This window comes from Alexandromys fortis, unplaced genomic scaffold (assembly GCF_014885135.2).
Source record: "Alexandromys fortis isolate MF-2015 unplaced genomic scaffold, M_Fortis_MF-2015_v1.1 scaffold_20, whole genome shotgun sequence".
Lineage (NCBI taxonomy): Eukaryota > Metazoa > Chordata > Mammalia > Rodentia > Cricetidae > Alexandromys > Alexandromys fortis.
The window spans coordinates 539300-545822 of record NW_026067903.1 but is presented as its reverse complement, the minus strand read 5'-3'; the positions used below and the strand labels follow the sequence as shown (position 1 = coordinate 545822).

Genomic DNA, 6523 nt, shown 5'->3' with positions numbered 1-6523 from the left:
AAGCCATCCACGGAAAAGAGGCGACTCTTATGGCTGCCACAGAGGCCTCACGTTTTCACCTCCAGTTTCTCTTACCAGCCACCTCCAATCAAGTCAGATTAGAGACTTCATAAGTAAGTTGAACCTGGCTTCTCACAAACTGGCAGCAGCCCCGCTTCATTGAAGAGGGTGGGAACATGGTATGAGACAGTCATACCATGTTGTGGACTGCAGGGGTGGCTCAGAGGCTAAGGGCACCACTCTTCTTCCAGACAATGGCTATTCCATTCCCAGCCCTCACGTGGTGGCTCACAACAATCTGTAACTCCAGTTCCAGGCAGTCTAACACCTTCTTCTAGCCTCCAAGGGCACCAGGCAGGTACGTGGTATATGGACATATATTCAGGCAAAACACCCATACCCATAAGAGACAGAGAGAGAGACAGACAGACAGACAGAGACAGAGAGAGACAGACAGAGAGACAGAGAGAAATTCTCTCTCTCAATTTGAATCTCAATTAGACTCTCAATTAAAGAAATGAGAGATTCTCTCTTTCTCTCTCAATCTAAAATAAAAGAAGGTGGGGTGGGGATGGAATAACATTTCATAGTCCATATAGCTCAGTAGAGCGACTGTGAATGGCAATAAGTAAAGAGGATTTTAATGATAAATATGCAATTTGACCTGATTTGATCATCATTGCACATCGCATACATGTGTAGAAACACAACATATGTGAACAAATAAGTACACTTTTAATTTAAACAGTAAGGATGCCCGTTGGGAAGCAGAGACTATGCTACTGAATAATTTCCATGGTCTGATTTGATCCTCACATGTGTACCTTTAAAGAGTTCATATTCGATGTATTATTAACGAGACTATTTCAGGCTGGAGAAATCACAGCCCTGGGGCCAGTGTCGGGAGATCAGAACTTTCCCCCCTATGTAGATTTCTCCCTTTGATAAGGACCGTGATTTTAGGACAGCACAGAATTCTCAACCCAGGAACCATACTATCAAGGCTGTCATTGTAGTTCAGCTGCCCATTAGGTAAGCAGTCTTCAGCATTGCATGACTTCTTGGCTCTGTGCGGAAAGGCTCCTGGCAAGCTCCAGTAACAGAACAATTCTTGTGCCTGTTGCAGACATTGCTGAATCGGGCAGAAGGAAGAAGTTTGACACATGTTGAATATATAGCAAATGCATTATTAATAGTCTTTCCTTATATGTTTTTCATTTCTGTCCACTGGTTTGTCTGAATCCAAAGGGCAAGTAACTGGACCATGGTGGTCTTTCCAGATATGAGAAGGGCGGCTGATCTAGGTGCCTTTCCTTCTACCATTTTGGATATCTGCCCTGTTGGATGAAGGGTTCCTTAGGAATGCATCATACTGATGAGTGACCCTAGAGGGCTCTCTCAAGTTGCATTTACCCTCTTCTCTTTCTCATCAATGGCCTCCATAAAATACCCAGGACTGGATGATACCCAGCTCATTGCCTAAGGAACACCAGATCTGATGAGAGAGGAACATAACCCCAAGCATTCTTATGAACCTGACATTTGCTGCCCTCTGGATGTTGCTGAATACACGTGTTGGGTGCCAGCACGAGCTTGCTAGCTCTTCCTTCTCTCTTGTTGTCCTGGGTCTCCTGAGCCCCAGTTCAATGCTTTTTCAGTTATGATGAGGATCCCATCACGCCAAACTGGAGCCTTGCCAAACCTGTAGGATGTTACCTATTTAGCAGGCATTTTAGGAACCATGGCTGCTTGCACAGGGAAAAACTACTGCCCTTTAAATGAAGGTTAATGGAACCTTCAAGGTTCCGTTGTTCTTGCTGATTTTGTGCTTGCTTGTTTGTTTCTAATAAAGCCCCACCACCTCCCCAGCCCAGCGAAACTTACGAGGAACCAGTATCCAGTTCAAGTCACCGACTCGCTCTTTGGGGGTGACCTGGAATAAGCTTTCCTCATTTTAATATTAAACTCTCTACCTAATGGTGTTCCATTTGTTTTCTGACCATGTGATGGATGACCTCAAATTGAGCATGCGCAGTCTTTCCCGAGTAAGTAAAAGCTTCCGGCTTATCAGGTGGGGAGGCAGTACCTTGAGAATCCTCTCCAGCGTTCTGTTTGTCTGCAGCAAGTAATTCTTCCTTCATTATTTCATCTCTTGCTGGTGTGTGGGTTTTGCTCTTACCAGAAGGTGAGCCCTTGCATTTTTAGAAGACAGGTAATCCATTCCTAAGTTCCTCCACAGCCCCATCTAGAGGCACAGATAAACCCACCCATCTACTGACCCGTGCCTCCCACTGGTATGCCTTCATCATGAATAGAATTCCACACCCCCCCCCACCATGTTAGTCTAGGAGCATAGTCCAAGCAGACGGAAATGCTTTGGGGAGACTCATAAGAGAGACAGCTCAAGGGAGGCGGATCGGTAGCACAATGGCCTTCCAAACAAAACTAGCCCAGGTTAGCCTTCAGTTTCTCTGGCTGCTGGTTATGCACTCCTCACCTCTCGGAGCCTTAACTGTCCGCACCTCCAAGCCGTAGGAACTGTGAGACCTTGTGTATGGTCTCTAGCCCTGGTCTTCACATCCATGACAAAGGCAATATACATTGGCTCTTTTCCAGTCAGGGCTTCATAAAGCATTTGAGCCATTTCTTTTACCCGAATGTGTGACCATGAGAGATAACATTCAGTTCAGTTTAATATGCTTTATATTAGCAATAATATATTAATTTATATCAATATTTTATTACTACGTAACAGTAATGATGTGTTACTATTTCAGTATGTTAAACATTAATGACTATTTAATGTTGATTGAATATCTACCTGATGAATATTTAGAAGGTGTCTACTATGTGCCGAACTCGAAGGTCATTGGCCTGTGTTTTTATTTTTGTTTTCTTTTTGTTTTTTTATTTGTTTTTTTTTTTTTGTTTTGCTTTTGGTTTTGATTTTTGGGTTTTTTGTTGTTTTTTGTTTTTGTTTTTTGTTTGTTTGTTTGTTTTGCATCTAGAGGCTTAAACAGGTTGACCAAACGTCTAGCCTTATTTGTTCAACACATACACAGCAACAAGTCCCAAACCGGAAGGCCACTTCTGATATGTGACACAGGGGCCTAGAGAAAACAACAGGCTGCACTCGAAAGCTGAGATGAGCAGGTTCACAAGTGGGGACAGTGGCCAGGACTTTGGATACTGTGGTGGAGGAAATCAGAATCCTTTCTTCGGCTGCCACGTTTCTCCTCACAGCCATTTCATGAAATATAAAATAGCTATGGGGAAAAAAAAACACTTTTATATAAATCTTCTTTTCTCCCCCTCAGAGGACTCTGACAGTGCAGTCTCCCTAACATCAAACATTCCCATGAAAAATTAAAAATCCAGTCAATCAACCAGCTGTTTCTAAATATACAAAAATATGGTACAAACCATCTGAGTTTTCACTCTCTGGTTGAAGAAATACATCATTTAGACAGAGCCTAAAGCACATCTTGTTCATCACTCACTGGAAAAAAAAAATAGCATTTCTTTGGTACTCAGGAAAAAAAAATATTAGCAGCAAAATTCTTCCATTAGACCGCTCAAGGACACACCTGTGCTCAAAGCGGACCCTCTGGTGCTGTAAGGCCGACCCAGAATCTGAGCGAGAGCTGGGTGGGAAGGGCCGCTGTGCAGGGGGCTTCGCTGCGCTATAGACCATAGCCCCCTCACTCGTCATGTGATGGAGTGACGCATTTTGTCGCGTTTTCTGGAATGGAAATGGTCCACAGCTGGAGGTAAGGGGGGGGGGGGACTTGGGAAAACCTGCCTCCTCGACCCGGAACAAGCAAATACAGCTGTGTCAGGGCTCAAGGTGACTTCTCAAGCTTTACTCATTTACTTACCGGCGGAATTAGTGAGGAACTCTGGCTCCTGCACCGTTCAAGTCTCTTTAATGATCTCCGTTGTAAAAGGCTTTCCACTTCAGAGATTTATGCTTCAGGTTATGTGTTCATCAGCTTGCTGTCACTGTGACAAAATATTTGAGACAGGCAACTCAACAGAGGAGAGATTTATAGAGCTCGTGGCCGCTTACGTTGAGTCGAGTCCGTGGTTGCCTTGGGCCTGTCCTGAGACAGGACGCTCTAGCGGGGAGCATGGCGGAGCCAAGCAGCTAAGCCCACGGAGCTGGGAAGGAGGGAGAAAAGGAGAATGTTTCAAAGCCTGTGAGAGCTAGTTTTTGTCAACTTGACACACATCTAGGTGTCCCCAGGAAGAGGTTATTTCAATTGGGGAATTGCCTTTCTCAGATTGGCCTTGTAGGCATGTCTGCGGTGTGTTTTTCTTGATTAATAATTGATGTTGGGGGACCCATCCCATTGTGAGCTGTGCCATTCCTGAGCAGATGGGCCTGGACCATATAACAAAGGTATTGAGCAAGCCAGGGGAAGCAAGCCAGTAAGTAGCATTCCTCTGTGGTCTCTCCCAAGGTTTTTTTTTTTTTTTTTTTTTTTTTTTTTTTTTTAATCACAGCAACAGAAAGCAAGCTAGACCAGGTTCCAATATTTCCTTTAAGAGAACACCCCCAATGATCGAACTTTCCTCCCATAGGGGTCTATCCCTCAAAGGTTCCATTGTCTCCCAGCACCGCCACACATTGGCAAGCGAGCCTTTATTTAGCCCCTGAAGCTTTAGGGGACAATTGAGATCCAGATTGTAACACGTTGAGGAGAGAAGCGATAGAGATCGGTGAAGACAGCTTTCTCTGAGAGGTTTATTTGCCCTGAAGACTGTACAGTTGAAATCTGGATATTGTTCATCACCATTAATGTTATTTCTTAAAGTCAAGTTGCACAGATTATCAAATCGGCTAAGATGTCCCTAAATGGATGGATGAATAGTGACTGTGTGGAACCCATCCTTGAGAAAGTTTTGTGCTGCCATAAGGAATGAAATGAGACCAGGCATGCTGATACGCCTTTAATTCTAGCACTCAGGAAGCAGAGGCGGGCACAGGTCTGTGAGTTCAAGGTCAGCCTGGTGTCCACGTTGTGAGCTCCAGGACAGTCAGGTCTTAAAGAGAAACCCTGTCTAAAAAAACGCTTAGTAGGCCAGGAGGAGATGGTGAGATGGTGGCTGCTCCAGCTGCTCTGGGAACCCCAGGAGAACTGATGCCTCGAAGACCTATGTACATTTCTCTAAAACTTTGCTTATATCCAGACTCAGCTTCCAGATCCATGGAGCCCACCAGAAGCTGCCCACTGTCCAGAGATGCCTTCCCTGCCATCCTTCCCAACTAGAGCCATTGGTGTCAGTGACCTCCAACCAGTACAGGATAACCAAGAAGTTTTCTGCCGTGCTGTGACCCAGAGTCTCATAGTGGAAAGTTCTGGAACTATATAGGCCATGTGTGGGACAAAGCAGAACCATTTTGAGGATGCTGGCAGGGTGCAGGAGGCTAGGACCGTGCATGTGATATCTGTGTAACCTCTCTGTTTGGAGAACTTATCTTTGAGGTGCTGGCTGTCAAGAAACCTGGTTCTCTTCTGGCAAGCAGCCGGGAGCTAAAGAAAACCAGCAGGTAGCAAAGGATGTTACATCACATCCAGCCTGACTTCGAATGCCAGGGCCAGGCTGATCTCTTGCTCACCTTCACTCTAACCCGCCTCTGACAGCAGGTCTCTTGGCCCAGAAAATCCGTCATGTCCACCTTGGAGCCTGGGTAACTCTGAACAACTGGTGGCTAGTTTGACCCTTCATCATTCCCACATCTTCCATGGGGAAACACAACATGCTGCTGCCTCAGGGACCCAGTTCTTAGAGGTATAGTTTCTTTCTATTTCTTCACTGGCCATAAACACAAGACACCTCCTCTGTAGACATCAACTTGCTTTATAAACAACATTTAAAAAAAAAAAAGAACGAAATTATGTTATCTGTAGAAAAATGTATGGAACTGGAAAAATTATAAATATTTCATTTCTTCCCACATAAAGAATCTAGAATATATATACTCATATATGAATATATCTGTATCTTTATCTATGGCATAAAAATAGAAGGAGTATAAAGCTCGAGTTTCAGGTTCTTCAGTCAATTGGTTGGAGGTACTTGGGGCCTTACATACTGTTTAAGAGAGGAAGATAAACGCAGGTGGCCATGGTGAGATGGAGGCACCCCCTACAATTATGAAGAGCCCAGCCATGCCCCCATCCTTAGTAAATACCTTCTGTTGATCACCTTAGAGCTAGATTTTATTTTGAAAACCTCTGTCCCACTGCATCAAGGCTGGAACGGTTCCTATTAGGGGTTTGAAGGACAGAGAATAGACTTTTGCTTTATGTGACACAGCCCCACAGAAGAAAGGGGCAGTCTCTGAGTCCTCTGCAGAGGGCAAGGGTTGGTCCCCTACTCAAGGAAAAGAAACACTTAGGATTAGAACCATCCGCATAGACCTTGAGTGGTTTTCAATGAAGACGGTTATTGCACTGATATCACTGAAATGGGCGAGGCTTAAGACAGAGTGCGTGCAAAAGGGACTTATGCCTGG

The 6523-nt window shown here is 44.6% G+C and overlaps 1 pseudogene; it reads left to right on the top strand.

The window, feature by feature from the left end:
• The first annotated feature begins 5210 nt into the window (after positions 1–5210).
• LOC126496908 (ran guanine nucleotide release factor-like) lies at positions 5211–5802 on the top strand (annotated as a pseudogene).
• Positions 5803–6523: the final 721 nt, after the last annotated feature.